Source organism: Anabrus simplex, chromosome 4 (genome assembly GCF_040414725.1).
Source record: "Anabrus simplex isolate iqAnaSimp1 chromosome 4, ASM4041472v1, whole genome shotgun sequence".
NCBI classification, from domain to species: Eukaryota; Metazoa; Arthropoda; class Insecta; order Orthoptera; family Tettigoniidae; genus Anabrus; species Anabrus simplex.
The window spans coordinates 370,460,398-370,481,378 of NC_090268.1; the positions used below are offsets into that span (position 1 = coordinate 370,460,398).

The 20,981-nt window shown below is 43.7% G+C and overlaps 3 non-coding genes across 3 annotated transcripts; all 3 read right to left on the reverse strand.

Moving 5' to 3' along the window:
• Positions 1-798: 798 nt before the first annotated feature.
• Positions 799-871, reverse strand: TRNAA-AGC (transfer RNA alanine (anticodon AGC)). The gene has a single exon. It is a non-coding gene; the product is annotated as a tRNA-Ala (tRNA).
• A 13,692-nt stretch (positions 872-14,563) lies between these two features.
• TRNAA-AGC (transfer RNA alanine (anticodon AGC)) lies at positions 14,564-14,636 on the reverse strand. The gene has a single exon. It is a non-coding gene; the product is annotated as a tRNA-Ala (tRNA).
• Positions 14,637-20,514: 5,878 nt separating this feature from the next.
• Positions 20,515-20,587, reverse strand: TRNAA-AGC (transfer RNA alanine (anticodon AGC)). The gene has a single exon. It is a non-coding gene; the product is annotated as a tRNA-Ala (tRNA).
• Positions 20,588-20,981: the final 394 nt, after the last annotated feature.

Sequence of the window (20,981 nt, forward strand, 5' to 3'; positions counted from 1 at the left end):
AACTTCCCGATGAACCCCGCAGCCGTTAAGATTACCACGGACGGCGACAAGATCCATACGCCCATCAATTCTGATGCCACCCCACATCATCACAGAACCTTGTCCGAATCGGTTGCCTTCCTGGACAACATTTGGCATGTACTGCTCACCACGGCGTCTCCATACACGTTGACGTCCATCACGCTGTGTCAGGGGAAATCTGGACTCGTCTGTGAACAACACAGGTCTCCATCGGCGAAGTTGCCAGTTGACGTGGGTACGGGCAAACAGAAGGCGGGGTACTCGAACAGGACGTCTGGGTCGTAAGGACACTTCTCTTCACTTGTTCCTTACTGGCTGGTCAGACACCGTGACTCCAGTGACCCTCCTGAGGTCTTGTTGCAGTTCTCTGGCAGTTGCTGAACGACGCCGCAACGCACAGATGGTCAGATATTGGTCATCCTCTGGGGTTGCCATGCGTCCACGACCTTGTCCAACCCTCCTTGTGAACTACTACTAAACCACGGAAAACCACTTCGCGGATGGCTGAGGAGGGAATCGAACCCCCCTCTACTCAGTTGACCTCCCGAGGCTGAGTGGACCCCGTTCCAGCCCTCGCACCATTTTTCAAATTTCGTGGCAGAGCCGGGAATGGAACCCGGGCCTCCGGGCGTGGCAGCTTATCACACTAACTACTACACCACAGAGACGGACAATTACTTTCTCAAATTCAGATATTTTTTTGTGATTTGACTAGAAATGTTGCCAGCATTTGGATATAATTCACGCGGGACCAATAACGAACATTTAAAAATTTTCTGGAGGCGCCGGGTATCGATCCCGGTACCTCTCACATGCTAAGCGAGCGCTCTACCATCTGAGCTACGCCCCCAGACACTTACAACCTTTCAACAAATGTGATATAGACCTGCTTTAGTTTCTCGATGTGTGCTCCACTTTTATTACTTTCACTTGCATTGGACCAGCGTGTGGCTGTGTGTCCACAGCTGTGAAGCCTTGGTTACAGTTCAGAGGAATCCACATGCGCTTTAGAGTTAGTCTGGGTGAATATAAAATATGATTTGATGGCATCTCTTATGTTAGCATCTTCGACCTGCCGCAACACGGGTGTACACGGTTCAGGGGCGTGTCGTCTTAAGATATTTTTTTCTTTTTTTGCTTTACGTCGCACTGACACAGATAGGTCTTATGGCGACGATATCTTAAGAATCACACGAGCACATGAACACCCTGGTATTCCCAAATAAATGAAAATTGCACGGTACTGTATGATGAAAATTAAAATGTTCATGTCGAGAACGCATTTACGAAGTTGTAAGTGCCGATTTACATTCCGTTTTCATTTTAATCATGCGCCGCATGTGCTGATCACAACTCCGTTGTTAACTACAAAGTTGGGCTTATTGTTTACCTAGTGCTTGCAGGGGCAATGCTGTGGGAATGGTCTATATGAGCACAATTCCTGTGTGATCGCGGGCCGCAGGCCCGCTCCAACGTCTGTTCCCGAACTTCTTCTCAAATCCCAAAGATGGCAGCATGTATCGTGCAGTCTGTGTAAGGCACGGCGCTGAAACCAGGGGGAGGTTAATTGACCAAAGGCATGGAGCTGTTCTTATCAGTTGCGTAATGAACCGAAGGGGCCTTTAGCTAAATATTAATTATTAATTATAATGTCTACAAATATGTTGGCAGCCTTTCAGTAGGATGGGAATTTATATTCCTTAAAGAGTTTGACTTCCCCTGCGAACCATAGAACGTTGGCGCGGTGGGGAGTCTTGCGTGTCCCAATGAAGCAGATACCCGAGCCGCAGCTACAAACATATCGGATGGGTATCTGTGGAGAGAACAGACTAACGAATAGTTTATCGAAAGTGGGGGTACCCCTTTCAGAAGTTACAAGGGCTGCAGTCTAGATGAATGACTGATATGGCCTTTTAATAATACACAGCATGAATTAGCTGTGTTGATACTGCTACAGGTTGAATGCAATGGGAAACTACAGCTGTAACTAACTCCCGAGGACATGCAGCTCTCTCTGTATGAATGATGTACTGATGATGGCTTCCTTCCGGGTAAAACATTCCGGAGGTAAAATAAAGCCCCCCCCCCCTTCTGATCTCCGGGTGGGGACTACATGAGAGGGAGCGATCATCAGGAAGAAGAATACTGACATTCTGCGAGTCGGAGCGTGAAATTTCAGAAGTTTGAATCGTTTTGGTGGGTTAGAGAATCTGAAAACGGAGCTGGATAGACTACAGTTATAACATGTAGAGAGAAGTACGTTTGCAAGAAGAGCAGGATTTTTAGTCCGGTTACTAGAGAATTATCAACACCAAATGAAACCCGGGAATTGTAGAATTTGATTTAACAGTAAATAAGAAAATAGGGCGGGGGGGGGGGTTATGCTATTATGACAAGCATAGTGAACGGAATATTGTTATCAAGGTAGACAGCAAACCAATGACCGCCACAATAGTGCAGGTCTATATCCCGACTAGTTCATCAGGTGATGAAGAAATCGAAAGAATGTGTGAAGAGATAGAAGATTTAATACAATATGTAAAATGTGACGAGAATCTAATTGTGATGGAAGGCTGAAATATATTTGTAGGCCAAGGAAGAGACGGTAATACAGTAGGAGAATTCAGATTGGGACAAAAGGAATGAAAGGGAAAGTCGGCTGGTTGAATTCTACACCGATCATAATTTAGTCCTTGCTAATACTTGGTTCAAACACCACAACAGACGGCTGTATACGTGGACGAGACCTGGAGACACTCGAAGGTATCAAGGTATCATTATGATTAGGCAGAAATTCATAAACCAGGTGTCGGATATCGAAACTTTCCTAGGAGCAGATATGGATTCTGGTCACAACTTGCTGGTTATGAAATGCCTTCTGAAGTTGTGGAAATTTAAAAAAAAGGAAGGAATGCAAGGAGTTGGGATCTGGACAAGTTGAAGGAAAAGGGTGTGAGAGACTGTTTCAAGGAACATGTTGCACGAAAACTAAATAAAAAGGCTGAAGGAAACGCAATAGAGGAAGAACGGACAGTCGTAATGAATGAGGTATCCAGGGCTGCTGAAGAAATGATAGGAAGAAAGGAAAGATCACCGAAGAATCATTACTGAACCCAGGATATACTAGACCTGATTGAATAACGACGAAAGTACAAGAATGCAAAAAATGAAGAGGTCAAAAATGAATACAGGCGATTAAAGAATGAAGTGGATAGTGCAAGGATGTTGAAAGGTGTATGGTCCTAGGAAAGATAGATGCTTCATACAGAAAAATCAAGGAAACCTTTGGAGAAAATAAAACTACAGTATAAGTGTGAATATTAAGAGCTCAGATGGGAAACCACTTCTAGCGAAAGAAGAGAAGGCACGAAGGTAGCAGGAACATATCCAACAATTGTATCAGGGTAAAAACGTAGATGATATAGTTCTGGAATAAGAAGAGGCTGTTGATGGTTATGGAATGGGGACCCAATTTTGAGGTCAGAATTTGACAGAGTTTTGAGAAACCTAAGTAGGAACAAGGCACCTGGAAGTGATGACATTCCCTCTGAATAACTGATTGCAACCAGCATGGCAAGGTAATACCCTTTAGTGTATAAGATGTATGAGACGGGAGAAATGCCATCCAGTTTTCGGCAAAATATTATAATATATATTCCCAAGAAAGCCGGTGCCGACAAGTGAGAAAACTACCGCACCAATAGTTTAGAATCTCACGCCTGCAAAATTTTAACGCGTACTATTTACAGAAGAATGGAAAGACAAGTTGAAACTGAGTTGGGAGAAGATAAGTTTGGCTACAGAAGAGATGTAAGAACACGTGAAGCAATACTGATTTTACATCTGATCTTAGAGGATCGAATTAAGGAGAACAAGCCCACATACATGGTGTTTGTAGATCTTGAAAAGACATTCGATAATGTTGATTGGACTAAGCTACTTGATATTCTGAAGGTCATAGTGATCAGATACCGAGAACAAAGAATTATATACAATGTGTATAAAAATCAGTATTAAGTGATAAGAATCAAGGGCTTTGAAAAAGAAGCAGCAATCCAGAAGGGAGTGAGGAAAGTTTGCAGTTTGTCCCCCCCCCCTCTTTTTCAATGTTTATATAGAACTGTCAGTAAAGGAAATCAAAGAGGAATTTGGGGAGGGAATCACAATACAAAGGGAGGTAATAAAAATAATGAGTTTTACTGATGATATTGTTATTTTATCTGAAACTGCAGAAGATCGGGAGAAATTGCTGATTTGTATGGAGTACAAGATGAAAGTACCCCGGAGGCCCGGGTTCGATTCCCGGCTCTGCCACGAAATTTGAAAAGTGGTACGAGGGCTGGAACGGGGTCCACTCAGTCTCGGGAGGTCAACTGAGTAGAGGTGGGTTCGATTCCCACCTAAGCCATCCTAGAAGTGGTTTTCCGTGGTTTCCCACTTCTCCTCCAGGCGAATGCCGGGATGGTACCTAACTTACGGCCACGGCCGCTTCCTTCCCTCTTCCTTGCCTGTCCCATCCAATCGCTCCATCCCTCCATAAGGCCCCTGTTCAGCATAGCAGGTGAGGCCGCCTGGGCGAGGTACTGGTCATACTCCCCAGTTGTATCCCCCGACCAAGAGTCTGAAGCTCCAGGACACTGCCGTTGAGGCGGTAGAGGTGGGATCCCTCGCTAAGTTCGAGGGAAAAACCGAACCTGGAGGTTAAACAGATGATGATGATGATGACAAGATGAAAGTAAATAAGTCCAAAACCAAATTAATGGAGTACAGTCGAATTAATTCAAGTGATCCAGTAAATATTAGATTAGAAAATAAAGTCTAAAAGAAAGTAGATGAATATTGTTACTTGGGTAGTAAAATATCTAACGATGGCAGAAATAAGAAGGGTATAAAATGCAGACTAGCACAAGCAAAGAAGGCATTTCTTAAGAAATTAAATTTGCTCACTTCGAACATTGATATATGAATTCGCAAGACGTTTTTGAAGACTTTCGTCTGGAGCGTGGCGTTGTATGGAAGTGAAACATGGACGATAACTAGCTGAGAAAGAAAGAGAATGAAAGTTTTCGAAAAGTGGTGTTACAGAAAAATGCTGAAAGTGAGAAAAAAATGTCGTATGGCTTCTTTTAGTGCCGGGATATCCCAGGACGGGTTCGGCTCGCCAGGTGCAGGTCTTTCTAGTTGACTCCCGTAGGCGACCTGCGCGTCATGATGAGGATGAAATGATGATGAAGACAACACATACACCCAGCCCCCGTGCCATTGGAATTAACCAATTAAGGTTAAAATCCCCGACCCGGCCGGGAATCGAACCCGGGACCCTCTGAACGGAAGGCCAGTACGCTGACCGTTCAGCCAACGAGTAGGACCTGAAAGTGAGATGGATGAAACGAATCACGAATGAAGCGATACTGAATCGAATTGGTGAGAGAAGATCGATTCGGCTAAACATGAACAAAAGAAGAGATAGAATTATAGGACACATTTTAAAACACCCAGGACTTGTGCAGTTGGTTTTTGAAGGAAGTGTAGGCGGTAATAACAGTAGGGGTAGACCAAGGTATGAATATGTCAAGCAGATTAGAGCAGATGTATGATGCAGCAGTTACATAGAAATGAAAAGGTTAGCAGAGGACAGGGTGATATGGCTAGCTGCATCATACCAGTCTACGGACTGATGACTCAGACAACAACAAAGAATACAATGGGTTTGTTTTACACCAATATTACTAGTATATAAGTTATTTTTAAATTTCAGGTGTTAGCTTTATATTTGTATTCATGTCTGTTGGTATTCTCTAATATTATTGACAACATATCATAGGCTAACTGGGTTTCCGTTAACACATTAACCGATTGAGGAGTAACTTACACATATTTTTATTGTACTTTATCTTCTGTCTGCTCTGCGTGCACACTGAAAGGTTTCAAGCACTCGACGCCACTAAAACAGTTCTTATTCCAGTAGTGAAATGCGTTTCACGAGACAAACACAAAATTTCGTCACCCGGAGATCTCAGAAACGATTTGCAAGACCAAGAACAGCTATTTTTGCGACTTTCCTCAGATTATTCTAGGGAATTTAATGGAAAATGGTCAACCAATACCTGTTTAAAATTCTGGTACAAAACATGGATATAGTTACGAATAAAACAAAATGCTGTCTGTTTTATCGCACTAATTTAATCCTAGGATGACCAAATAAGTACACACACAACTATTTTCTTCATGAATGTCCACACTCCCCTATGTCCAAGTCTCTCTCAGCAGAACTCCAGCTGAGCCGTCCTTACCTGGACTGACTACCTTCAGTAAAATCTTGATTGACAGCTGCCCTCACTTTCAGTTTAGCTCGCACTCTCAGCCCCTTTATACACAACAGCTGCACACATATACGGTACGTTTGAATACAGGGCTAGTGACACACACTACACACGACGACAGTTCCTTGGTTCGAATCCAGATGAATCCAATAATTTACACAGTCAAAACAATACTCACGTGGCATCTCCACATAGTGAATTACTTAACATTGAAAACTAAGCAGCGGTCACACAACAGCACCAAATCAACAATACTAACCAGTATTACACTATTCCTCACAACAACGGCAGTTAACACTGCTCCGACTCTACAAACACAGCTGTTCGCATACTGACTCTACGACAGTTTACAGTCGTACCGGGCGAGTTGGCCGTGCGCGTAGAGGCGCGCGGCTGTGAGCTTGCATCCGGGAGATAGTAGGTGCGAATCCCACTATCGGCAGCCCTGAAGATGGTTTTCCGTGGTTTCCCATTTTCACAGCTGGGGCTGTACCTTAATTAAGGCCACGGCCGCTTCCTTCCAACTCCTAGGCCTTTTCTATCCCATCGTCGCCATAAGACCTATCTGTGTCGGTGCGACGTAAATCCCCTAGCAAAAAAAAGTTTACAGTCGTCGGTAGTACACACACAGCCATCCCAGACTAACTATGGAACTTCAACACTGACGGACTGCTCGCGGATGGCTTCGTTTTTTACGTCACACAGACACAGATAGGCTAGGGCTCATGGCGATGATAGGATAGGAAAGAGCTAGGAGTGGGAAGAAAGTGGCCGTAGCCTTAAGGGGAGAAACCTAGCTCAACACGGGGAAAATAGGCCAATATTCATTCGATTGTTATATATATGCTACAAACGTTGTTGACAAATGCTGCACATATCCCAGTATTGGCATGCTTCAGAGCAATCGGAGGCAACTTCAATAATGTCAAAATTCTAATTATAACACTTTAAAATAAAATGTTCAAAATTTCCCGCCTTTTTAACAATATATCACGGTTTCCTTCGTAACTCTCTTACTGTTTCACGGATAATTATGTTTTTTTTCAAAGTTTCCTCTCATAGTGTTGTACTACAATCTGTACCTCATTCAGATCAATAGGATGTAAATTAGATTTTATACAACATATTTATTTACAAAAATATTAATATTGTCTGGTGCTATAAATAAAAACCCGACAAAAATGCAAATCACAGTCTATGTTAATGATCGAGGTTCATTTTGTAGCTGGAGGTTTGATACACACTTTAAAAAAGGAAAAGTACGAAAATTCTTATAAACTTGGAATTTATAAGGGAAACAGTGATGTATTGTTAAAAAGACGGGGAATTTTGAACATTTTATTTTAAAATATTAACATTATTAAAAATCTGACATTATTGAAGTTGCTCCTGGTTGCCAGGAAGCATGCCAACACTGGGATATGTGCAGTAATTGTCAACAACAATTGTAGCATATTTAACAATCGAATGAATATTAACCTTCTTTTCCCTTTGTTGAGCTGGGTCTCCCCCCTTAATCAAGGTACCAAAAACCAAACCAAACGGGGTGTACTCAGCCATGGGAGGTCAACCGAGTACAGGGGGCTTCGATTCCCACCTCAGCCTTCCTCGAAGTGGTTTTGTGTGGTTTCCCACTTCTCGTCCAGGCAAATGCCGAGATGGTACCTAACTTACGGCCAGGGTCGCTTCCTTTATTCTTCCTTGCCTATTCCTCACAATTTTCCCATCTCCCCCCCCCCCTCCGAAAAAGCCTCTGTTCAATATAGTAAGTGAAGCCGCCTGGACGAGGTACTGATCGTCCTTCCTAGTTTTATCCTCGTTCCAAAGTCACACGCTCGAGGACACTGCTCTTGAGGCGGTAGAGGTGGGATCTTTCGCTGAGTCCGGGGGAGAAAGCCAACCCTGGAATATGAAATGAAATAAAAATAAAACAGAAACAGACATGAATTAATGAGGACCTTTTAGGTACCGTTGGATCTTAAAACTTGGCACTTCGTGGAAATATCGGGAATTCCAGAAATTCTCGATGAACCGCAAGGTAATTGAATTGGGGCTCAGAAGAAAAACAGAAAGAGTAAATAAGCGTAAGTATTTTTTCACCAACTAGGAAAAAATTTCCCCAAATATGTAAGGCCTTTTTAACTCCAGCCATCAGCTGTCCACTCTAATTCGCTTTCAACGCCACATGCTTCCACAATTCTCCTTCTCAATTTTTTTGTACCACACATTGAAGTCTTATGGCGACCATGGGATAGAAAAAGGCTGGGAGGGAGAGCAGGCACCCCTGACCTGAATTACGGTACAGCCCCAGCATTTGCCTGGTGTGAAAATGGGAAACCATAGTAAGCCACCTTCAGAGCAGCTGAGAGTGCGATTCGAAACCTCCATTTGCCGAATGCAACCTGACAGCTGCGAGACTCAAACCACATAGATATTTGTTCGGTCCTTTTCGATTCCCCACAGCCTGACATGGAAAATGACATAAATTTTACTTACGCCTTTCCTGTGCTTTGAATTTCTAAAATATTAAAAGTACCAACTCATGAAAATTACTCTGAACAGCTTCGGCCACTTACTCCAGGCACGTTTTTCTTCATTTTATCTGCATAATCCGAACTCTGGTGTCCTTCGAGCATAGATGCTGTTCAGTTTCACTTCTCAGTGTTCGGTATCTATGAACTCTACCATCCTGGGAATAAAAAGTCGCTCAAAATTGCACATACCATATATCATGAACCGAGATGGGCCTGCTGCATTATCAAACTCTGAAAAACACACACACTGAGGATATATCAGAAATATCTTGGAGAATATTATATAAACCCACTTAAAATAATTATATTCATAACAACAGCATATATTTATAAAGCTTGGAGGTTAGTTCAGCCACCTCTTCCATAAAACACTGATGGATTTTATATTGCCTTAAATCTAATGAAAGGTAAAATATTAAACAGGGGGACAATTTTCGAAAGTTAATGAAACAGAAAAGAACATTGTAATTTTCAGCTGCGAAGGAAACCTTAAAGTACCTACTGTGATGAGCGATGATGCGTGTATATATTGATGGGATTTTCCGGTATTGTGGGAACAATTTTTGGTGTCGTCCTGGTTGCGAACAGTCCAGATTGAGAACAAGTGGGTACATGAAGGGGATGATTTGGGTTTGACACACATTATTGAGTCCAGATTGCGAGCAAGTGGGTACCTGAAGGGAATGATTTGGGTTTGACACACATTAATGAGTCGAGATTGCGGCCAGGCATAAAGTAGAGGCGCTTAAGCTAGAATGTAATGAGCAAGAATATATTATTTTATATACGTCACTCTGCTTATCTAGGTGGATTGTGGCAGCAGTATGAGTCACTAGAGGCACCTAAAGTTTTGTAAAGTTCTTTAGAAAGCCGCTTTAATTATTACCAGGGAGATTTGAATTTATTTACAAACCAGCTCTGGCAATAAAGACCTTGTCATTCTAGATTAACCTAACATATAACAATCCCGTCACATAACATAAATGATATATTTACAGTCGGTATTTACAATCTGTCCGCCTCTGTGGTGTAGTGGTTAGTGTGATTAGCTGCCACCCACGGAGGCCCGGGTTCGATTCCCGGCTCTGCCACGAAATTTGAAAAGTGGTACGAGGGCTGGAACGGGGTCCACTCAGCCTCGGGAGGTCAACTGAGTAGAGGTGGGTTCGATTCCCACCTCAGCCATTCTGGAAGTGGTTTTCCGTGGTTTCCCGCTTCTCCTCCAGGCGAATGCCGGGATGGTACCTAACTTAAGGCCACGGCCGCTTCCTTCCCTCTTCCTTGCCTATCCCTTCCAATCTTCCCATCCCCACGCAAGGCCCCTGTTCAGCATAGCAGGTGAGGCCGCCTGGGCGAGGTACTGGTCATACTCCCCAGTTGTATCCCCCGACCAAGAGTCTGAAGCTGCCCTTGAGGCGGTAGAGGTGGGATCGCTCGCTAAGTCCGAGGGAAAAACCGAACCTAGAGGGTAAACAGATGATGATGATGATGATGATGATTTACAATCTACATTTACGACTTTCCTCAACAGCATCAGCACTACTGCAGAAAAATTAACCCTCAGCTGGTACACCAAGTTCTGGTGCACACAATTGGAATACTGGGTAATACACAAAAAAAGTTAAAAGCATGTAAGAAAAACCCACTTGTTTCTAAATAAGCTGACAACTTCACTGCTTATGTATTATTTTGAATAATAATATTAATATTAATAATAATTGTACCGGGCAGTACACCTCTACGCCGCAAATTTAAATCTTCCGCCAATAAATCCTCCTCTACCGGAGAAACTGTGAACTTTTAGAACTGTATTAATTCATGAGTTTTCTCAGAAGAGGTCTCTACTATAAATTTTGGGATTACAAAGTTGTCTATACTGTGTGGATTTCAACGTGTTTTGTTTTCTATGGATCAAGAAGTGTGGACATTCGCTAACAGATGTCTCTACCCAAAATACTGTGATCATGCAACCTGGTGCGAAGTGAAGGAACTTTTGTTGAAGAAATTTTGTATTTATAAGTTTTGGTCTTTACTAAATTTTGTTCTTTCATTTGTGGGTTGGCAATATTAAGCTTTCTTTCCGCCTGTTTTGAACTTAGCCAACCAGTAATTTCTGTAATTAATTTTCCACCTATCAGAGGTTTCTTCTTCGAATTTCCATGTGTAACTCTTAACTATCCAATAAAGTTGGGTGGGTGTGTCTTTATTATTCATGAAAGGTCTCGAATCTTCCACGAGGGTTTAAAAACTGCTGATTTTCTCGGCTCTTCGCCACTTCAACAACATCTAGCTTAGTGTATGGAAGTATAGCAGGGGGCGGGAAGCGCCTCTTCCTTCGGGCAGCAGCTCTTCAACAAGGTAATGGCCGTTTAACATCTTTCTTTTTCCTTGCTAGCTCAGTAGTTTAACCCGCGGGGCAGGTTCGAACCCTTTAATATGTAACCTATAACTTAAAACATGTAAACCATTCCCTGTCTTGTAAAACTTCATTTATCTTCAACTGTAATTCGGTTATAGAGAGTGCTTTACCCTCTCGAGCTCCCCTTCATTTTGAATTTGAGGTGACTACGTTTTCGTAACCATTTTTCTCTTCCTTCTTAATGTGTTAAATTTATTTTGTATACAAGTCACCTCCATAGATTGGGATTAGCCCTTGTGCTATAGGCCTAATGCCTCTTAGGTTTTAAAATGTGTATTTAGGAGTGCTAATTCACGCCTCCATTCCTTTTGCGTTTTGGGCCATTTTTATTAACCTAGTATTGGTCCACTAAGGCCCGGTAGAATGGGTACAAGATACCCCTGTTTCTTTGTAAGTGTGCCTTGAGGGCAGTTTGTAGTAAAGTCCGTTTATGGCCTTTTGATAGGCTTGAAAAATTGAGAGCGGGTCGGCTCCTTCTGGTATTTTGATAAGTGCCTCTAGAAGGCCTGATTCTGTTAGGTGGGAGCAAGTGCTCCTTGTGTGAAGGGGTTTTCTGCCCTTTTGATCAAGTGTGTACCGTGGTAAAGTGGAGCTAATAGCTCAAGGAATGTAAAACTGGGGCTTGAAGCCCAGAAAGTGTAAAGATCCCTGAACTTGTGTTTGAGTTTGGAAAATCATACTTATACCTGATTTTTGTTTTATTGTTATTTCACCTAGTGAAAATATGTTAAATTGCTTCTAAATCTTGACCTTCCTGGTCTTGGACCCTATTGTTGGTTATTGGTTGACTTGTTGTTATTGGTTGAAGTCTAAAACTCCTTGTTAAATCTTGTTAAGTTTTGGTATTTTGTGAAAATATAACCTTTATTGAAATTTTAATTCATCTTTTGGACTTGTGGTTAGACCCATTCCAGCCCGCACCTTCTTTCACCTTTTCTGATCCACTAAAACACGGTAATAATAATAATAATAATAATAATAATAATAATAATAATAATAATAATAATAATAATAATAATAATAATAATCAATATTCTAAAGTCTAATGCCTTGTCGATGCAACCTCTCACCTCTGTCATTGGCATAATAATAATACCGGGCAAGTTGGCCGTGCGGTTAGGGGCGCGCGGCTGTGAGCTTGCATCTAGTGGGTTCGGATCCCACTGTGGGCAGCCCTGAAGATGGTTTTCCGTGGTTTCCCATTTTCACACTAGGCAAATGCTGAGGCTGTACGTTAATTAAGGCCACGGCCGCTTCCTTCCAACTCCTAGGCCTATCGTGTCCCATCGTCGTCGTAAGAAGTATCTGTGTCAGAGCGACGTAAAGCCACTAGCAAAAAAGAAATAATAATAATAATAATAATAATAATACAACTCTCACTAATCCGCCATAAACAACTACCCCTCTAGTTATGTTATACAATAAAAAAGATCACCTTCTAAATGGTAAGTTTACCTCAAATTAATTATTAAATATTTTCAATCAGAAATTTTTTTTAAAAATATGGTTAGGTTATCTAAAACATCCCAATGTACCTGTTAATATTAATACTACTACAACAAAAATTACATATGAGACTGTTTTTAAAATGGTATCTGTTTTATGTATATCACGTCAACACTAATCTCTTGTTCGCAATCTGGACAGGGTGTATTTAGTTGTTCGGAATCTGGACGGTTTTTGCCTTGTTCGCAATCTGGACTTTTCGCAATCAAGACACAACCCATTTTTCCAGTAGTGTACCCTGAATGTTTCAATCAACGGCTTTTATACTCTTTCTTTCTTCCTTCCTTTCTTTCTTTCTTTCTTTCTTAATACGTTTACCCCCAGGATTGGTTTTTCCCTCGGACTTAGCGAGGGATCCCACCTCTACCACCTCAAGGGCAACGTAGCAATATCCTGGAGCGTGAGACTTAGAGTCGGGGATACAACTAGCGATGAGGACCAGTACTTCACCCAGGTAGCCTCACTTGCTATGCTGAACAAGGGCCTTGTGGGAGGATGGGAAGATCGAAGGGCTAGTCAAGGAAGAGGGAATGAAGCGGCCGTTGCTTTTAAGTTAGGTACCATAACGGCATTTGCCTGGAGGAGAAGTGGGAAACCGCCGAAAACCACTTCGAAAATGGTTAAGGACTGAATTGAATCCCCCTGTACTCAGTTGAACCCCGAAGCTGAGTGGACCCCGTTCCAGCTCTCGTATTACTTCTCAAATTTCTCGGCAGAGCCGGATATCGAACGCGGGCCTCAACTAATCACACCAAGCACTACACCACAGAGGCGGACGCTCGTCATAGTACACATCCTTATTTACACACAATACGTCACCACAGAAACACGCAATAGTGGATAAAACCCTCCACGCAGGGCTACTTCTAGGCTAACTACTAAATGTTTTCTTTCCTCGCCTGAAAAGGAAGGAAGGCCTCTTAGACGGTGACGCCGTCCCTCGGACCCGAAGATTTGTATTGGGGAAGGAGATTTGTGGTGAAGGCGAGAGGTTTGCCGACAGTGGCGTATAGTAGGAACTGTCCTGGCATTGATCACTGAAAACTGCGCTAGAACAGCCAACGGTGGTGTCCAGCCCCGCTCCGTCTCCCGCATGCAGTGGCGGCCACCGCTCCACTGCTCGGATGGTCGGACGCAGTGCAGAGCCGTAGCCACTTCTTCTTGTAGGTCGAAGCCAATTATGCAACTGCTAACCACATAGGATTGGCGTCAGGAATGGCGTTCGGCTGTGAAACGGAGCTAAACCCATACAAAGTGTTAACCCCGGATTTTGAGGTGGTTTTTTTTTTTTGCTAGTGGTTTTACGTCGCACCGACACAGATAGTTCTTACGGCGACGATGAGATAGGAAGGGCCTAGGAGTTGGAAGGAAGCGGCCGTGGCCTTAATTAAGGTACAGCCCCAGCATTTGCCTGGTGTGAAAATGGGAAACCCCGAAAAACCATCTTCAGGGCTGCCGACAGTGGGATTCGAACCCACTATCTCCCGGATGCAAGCTCACAGCCGCGTGCCCCTCACAGCACGTCCATCTCGCCCGGTAACATTGAGAAAAAACCGGGAAATAGAATACTGACTTACGTTGTTACTCAAATGACCCATTCATTTATTAATCATATTATTAAAATGTCAACCCTTAGTATAGAGTGTTCCATAATTGAAGTTATTTTCTCAAATTGAGATAACTTTTGCAATTGACTTGAAATTTTGCTCGGCATATGGATATAATTCACGCGGGACCAATAACGAACATTTAAAATTTCCTGGAGGCGCCGGGTATCGATCCCGGTACCTCTCACATGCTAAGCGAGCGCTCTACCATCTGAGCTACGCCCCCAGACATTTACACTGTTTCAACAAATGTGATATAGAGCAGCTTCAGTTTCAGTTTCTCGATGCATGCTCCACCTTAATGATAATACTTTCGCTTGCCTTGGACCAGCGTGTGGCTGTGTGTGCACAGCTGTGAAGTCCTGGTTACAGTTCAGAGGAATCCACATGCGCTTTAGAGTTAGTCTGGGTGAATATAAAATATGATTTGATGGCATCTTGTCGAGGCATACAACTGGGGAGGATGACCAGTACTTCACCCAGGCGGCCTCATCTGCTATGCTGAACAGGGGCCTGCGGGGGAATGGGAAGATTGGAAGGCATAGACAAGGAAGAGCGAAGGAAGCGGCCGTGGCCTTCGGCCTAGTTTAACAAGAATGTACACAGTTCTTATCCGAGTAGTGAAGTGCGTTTCGTCCGCCTCTGTGGTGTAGTGGTTAGTGTGATTAGCTGCCACCCCCGGAGGCCACGAAATTTGAAAAGTGGTACGAGGGCTGGAACGGGGTCTACTCAGCTTCGGGAGGACAACTGAGTAGAGGTGGGTTCGATTCCTGCCTCAGCCATCCTGGCAGTGTCTTTCCGTGGTTTCCCACTTCTCCCCAGGCAAATGTCGGGATGGTAGCTAACTTAAGGCCACGGACGCAATGAAGGTGAGGCCGCCTGTCCGAGGTACTGGTCATCCTCCCCAGTTGTATCCCCCGACCCAGAGTCTGAAGCTCCATTACACTGCCCTTGAGGCGGTAGAGGTTGGATCCCTCGCTGAATCCGAGGGAAAATCCAACGCTGGTGGGTAAACAGATGAAGAGGAAGTAGAAGAAGTACCCTAAATGTTTTAATCATTAGCTTTTATATTCCTTCTTCCTCTCTTAATATATTTACCCTCCAGGGTTGGTTTTTCCCTCAGACTTAGCGAGGGATCCCATCTCTACCTTTACAAGGGCAATGTCCCGAAGCGTCAGACTTCGAGTCGGGGCGGCCTCACTTGCTATGCTGAATAGGGGCCTTGTCGGGGTATGGTACAAGGAAGAGGAAAGGAAGCGGCTGTAGCTTTAAGTTAGGTACCATCCCGGCATTTACATGGAGGAGAAGTGGGGAAACTGCCGAAAACCACTTCGAGGATGGTTGAATGGGGAATTGAAGTCCCCTGTACTCAGTTGACCTCCCGAAGCTGAGTGGACCCCGTTCCAGCCCTCGTACTACTTCTCAGATTTTGCTGCAGAGCCTGGAATCGAACATACAATACGTCACAACACAAACCACCACAGAAACACGCAATAGTGGATAAATCCCTCCACGTAGGGCTACTTCTAGGCTTACTACTAAATGTTTTATTTCCTCCCCTGAAAAAGAAGGAAGGCCTATTACATGGTGACGCCGTCCCTCGGACCCGAAGATTTGTATTGGAGAAGGAGATTTGTGGTGAAGGCGAGAGGTTTGACGACAGTGGCGTATAGGGTGAAGTAAGGTTATTTGGTGATAATGTTTTAAACGAATGCCAGCACAAAACCTGTTCTGTTTCTGTGCTTGTCTGTTGTCAGCTGGATGTCCTGGGTTTTTCCTTTGTCCCGCGCTCAGGTATAATCCTTGGTTTCTTTCACTTTCACTTACTGAGGTATTAAATTTTGTAACACTCAGCTGTAGTGATTTGGCAAGTGCAGACTTATTAAATGCAGTGTGCTATTCAAGTGAAATAAACTGTGGCGATAAACCGTTTGTTTTAGTTAGTATTGGTGTCGAACTGTTCTTAAGAAAGTGTGTTATTTTTTGCATTGAGAGAAAAGATTAATGTCATAACAATATTCGGGACAAACCTTAAGAAAATACCGAAATATTTAAGCAGTTTCTACTCAGCTGATGGGAACCCATAATAATGTTATTTTCTATTTCCAGCTTGGTTCATTAAATGCCTGAAGGAATGAGAATTTTATATATATTATAGTTGTAGGCAGTATACATTAACAAATTTCATCATCATTTTCACAAAATAGACCGTCAGCGAATTAGCTTACAGTAAAATGCCAAAAAGAATAAAGATACCAACATGAAACAACGAAAGCCTCGACAAGATGATAATCCTTAAGTGTACAGACGTGCACATTAATGGTGTCCCGACATAAACAATCAACACTGCCCCACTCCAGTACTGAAAAGAAGGGGAGAGAGCGAAGGGGTAGTGTTGAAGGCCAATCCAGTACAAAACATGGGGGAAGGGAGTGAAGGGGTAGTGTCGAAGGCACAATGACTCACCTTCTCGCTTAACGCATTGCTGCATGGACTGCATGCAGACAGCCCGCTACAAGACTTCTTTGTGATCGAAATGGGCACATTGGCGGATGTATTGAAGTACAGCATTAGGTTACCTACTCGTCCGGCCCCGCGGTGTACGGGGCAACGCGTCCGGCCGCCCCGGGTTCGATTCCCGGCCGGGTCAGGGGGGTTTAATTGTAAATGATTATATCCCTGGCCTGGGGACTGCGTGTTTGTGTCGTCCTTAACGTTTCTCACATTCAACACTCAACACTTCCGCAATTCCAATCGCATGCCGGTTCATATATTGTGCAAGTAGGGGCAAAAGAACTCTATAGGTCGACGCCCCGAACAAATAGCATTTTAACATAAAAAATTAAAAAGTAGCCTACTCTGTTAATTACAGTATTAAGAGGTAAAGGGTCCGCCTCTGTGGTGTAGTGGTTAGCGTGATTAGCTGCCACCCCCGGAGGCCCGGGTTCGATTCCCGGCTCTGCCACGAAATTTGAAAAGTGGTATGAGGGCTGGAACGGGGTCCACTCAGCCTCGGGAGGTCAACTGAGTAGAGGTGGGTTCGATTCCCACCTCAACCATCCTCGAAGTGGTTTTCCGTGGTTTCACACTTCTCCTCCAGGCGAATGCCGGGATGGTACCTAACATAAGGCCACGGCCGCCTCCTTCCCTCTTCCTTGCCTATCCCTTCCAATCTTCCCATCCCTCCACAAGGCCCCTGTTCAGCATAGCAGGTGAGGCCGCCTGGGCGAGGTACTGGTCATTCTCCCCAGTTGTATCCCCGACCAAGAGTCTGAAGCTCCGGGACACTGCCCTTGAGGCGGTAGAGGTGGGATCCCTCGCTGTGTCCGAGGGAAAAGCCGACCCTGGAGGGTAAACAGATGATGATGATGATGATGATGATGAGGTAAAGGGGGTTTTTAACCGAAAATTATTTTATACTATTTGGAATATTTTGTAGCTGCGTTATATCGGGTCTACCAATCCTTCTTCACCTCGTTCTTGCCATATTTCTATCCATCTCCAAACTGTCCTAAGACTGCATGGTATTGCTTGTTCCATTGCTTGGGAGACCATGTGACCCTCCCAGATGCCAATAATACGGCCTCGATTCACCTGTGATAGGATAGGAGCCACCTTATTACAATGTTACAGTATAACGCCGGAATACACGCTCTGTGTATTCAGCACTACCTGTTCACTCCCTTCCCCTCCGTTTCAGTACTGGAGTGGCCTTCAACACTAACCCTTCACTCTCTCCCCTCTTTTTCAGTACTGGAGTGGGGCAGTGTTGATTGTTTATGTCGGGACACCATTAATGTGCGTGCGTGTACAAGCAGTACAACAGTGCAGACTTAGTAGAGGCGGCTAGATTAGTGACTAAAGGTAAAATGACAGTGCACCGAGCCTCAAAATTCAAAGGCATTCCATGGTCGTCTCTCAAATGATGGCTCCAAAACAGTGAAGAAAAAGGTATTGCAGAAGGTATCTTACCCAAGCTTGGATTACATGCGAAATCACCTCAACGATAAACCAAACCAGTTTAATTTCCATTCATTGTTCGATCCTGCATTTCTTTCAAATTTCTCCCATGCTAACATAACAGGTGAATTTAGAAAGCTGGAATAGTGCCTTTTAACCAAAATGTGAGCTTTTATGTAGCTATTGCCTCATCTCTCATAACTGAGAGATCTTTCTCAGAAATAAGTGAATCTGCAGACTCAAATTCCAGTGTTGAGCACTTCCTTCAGCTTCCCAGAGAAGCAAGACGTGATCACAAAAATCAGAAGAGACTCTTCCGAGAGGTGTCACACTCCTCCCGAGCAGCGACAGTAGTAGGAAAGATGACCTAACAGCGCTCATGTTGACTTACTGATTCCTGGACCTTTAGGTGTAAAGTTAGATGATGATTGAATATGAGTCATATGCAAAAGAAAAAAAGAAGGAAAAAAAAATCGTACTCTAATGATTCAAAACGCAAAACTTTGGAAAAGTGGATTCAGTGCAGCTTTTGTACACATACTATGCATGAGGATTGTCAATCACAAGATCATCATCATCATCATCATCATCATCTGTTTACCCTCCAGGTTCGGTTTTTCCCTCGGACACAGAGAGGAATCCCACCTCTACCGCCTCAAGGGCAGTGTCCTGGAGCGTCAGACATCGGGTTGGGGGATACAACTGGGGAGGATAACCAGTACCTCGCCCAGGCGGCCTCACCTGGTATGCTGAACAGGGGCCTTGTGGATGGATGGGAAGATTGGAAAGGATAGGTAAGGAAGAGGGAAGGAAGCGGCCGTGGCCTTAAGTTAGGTACCATCCCGGCATTCGCCTGGAGGAGAAGTGGGAAACCACGGAAAACCACTTCCAGGATGGCTGAGGTGGGAATAGAACCCACCTCTACTCAGTTGACCTCCCGAGGCTGAGTGGACCCCGTTCCAGCCCTCGTACCACTTTTCAAATTTCGTGGCAGAGCGGGAATCGAACCCGGGCCTCCGGGGGTGGCAGCTAATCACGCTAACCACTACACCACAGAGGCGGACAATCACAAGATACTGATGACATAATCATGTGAATGTGTCACGTGTGTTGTGAAGACTCATCATAAGACGAAAACTTCTGTGAAATGTAGTTATACAACTCCTGAAAGTAAAAAGTGTTCTAGACTAACTATCACCAAATTACCTTGCTACTATCATCAAATTACCTATATATATATATCACCAAATAACCTAACTCAATTGAGTTGCATAAAATCATAAAGAGTTCAAGATGAAGTAATTGCAAGAATACATTCATGATCAAAACCTTTAGCTAATGTTCTGTTATATATGGTACATGGAATTTAAAGGAAATAAATCATGTATTTTCCCCCTTTATGTTGCTATAATCGAAAATTATCACCAAATTTCCTTACTTTACCCTACTAGGAACTGTCCCGGCATTGATCACGGAAAACTACACTCAGAACAGCCGACGGCGGTGACCAGCCCCTCTCTGTCTCCCGCATGCAGAGGCGGCCACCGCTCCACTGCTCGGATGGTCGGTCGGAGTGCAGAGCCGTAGCCACTTCTTGTAGGTCGAAGACTATTCTGCAACTGCTAACCACGTAGGGTAGTCGCCAGGAATGGCGTCCGGCCGTGAAACGGAGCTAAACCCATACAAAGTGTTAACCCCGGATATTGAGATTTATTTATTTATTTATTTATTTATTTATTTATTTATTTATTTATTTATTTATTACTTATTTTTTTTTGCTAGGGGCTTTACGTCGCCCCGACATAGATAGTTCTTATGGCGACGATAAGATAGGAAGGGCCTAGGAGTTGGAAGAAAGCGGCCGTGGCCTTAATTGAGGTACAGCCCCAGCATTTGCCTGGTGTGAAAAACCTCCAACTCGCCCGGTAATATTGAGAAAAGACCGGGAAATAGAATACTGACTTGTTATTCAAATGACCGATTCATTTATTATCATATTGTTAAAATGTCAACCCACAGTATAGAGTGTTCCATACTCGAAGTTGTTTTCTCAAATTGAGATTACTTTTGCGATTGACTTGAATTTTTGCCAGGCATATGGATACAATTCACGCGGGACCAAATAACGAACATATAAAGTTTCCTGGAGGCGCCGGGTATCGATCCCGGTACCTCTCACATGCTAAGCGAGCGCTCTACCATCTGAGCTACGCCCCCAGTCACTTCAAAAAGGTTCAACAAATGTGACATAGAGCTGCTTCAGTTTCTCTATGCGTGCTCCACCTTAATGATAATACTTTCACTTGTCTTGGACCAGCGTGTGGCTGTGTGTGCACAGCTGTGAAGTCATGGTTACATTTTAGTGGAATCCACATGCGCTTTAGAGTTAGTCTGGCTGAACATAAAATATTATTTGAAGGCATCTCTTATGCTAGCATTTTCCACCTACTTTAACAGGAGAGCACACAGTTGTTATTCGAGCAGTGAAGTGCGTTTCACGAAGTAAACAGCAAATTGCGGCACTGGCAGATATCAGAAACGAATTGCGTCGCCACGAGCAGCTGTCCTCAAATTATTCTTGAGAATTTAATGGAAAATGGTCGACCTACGC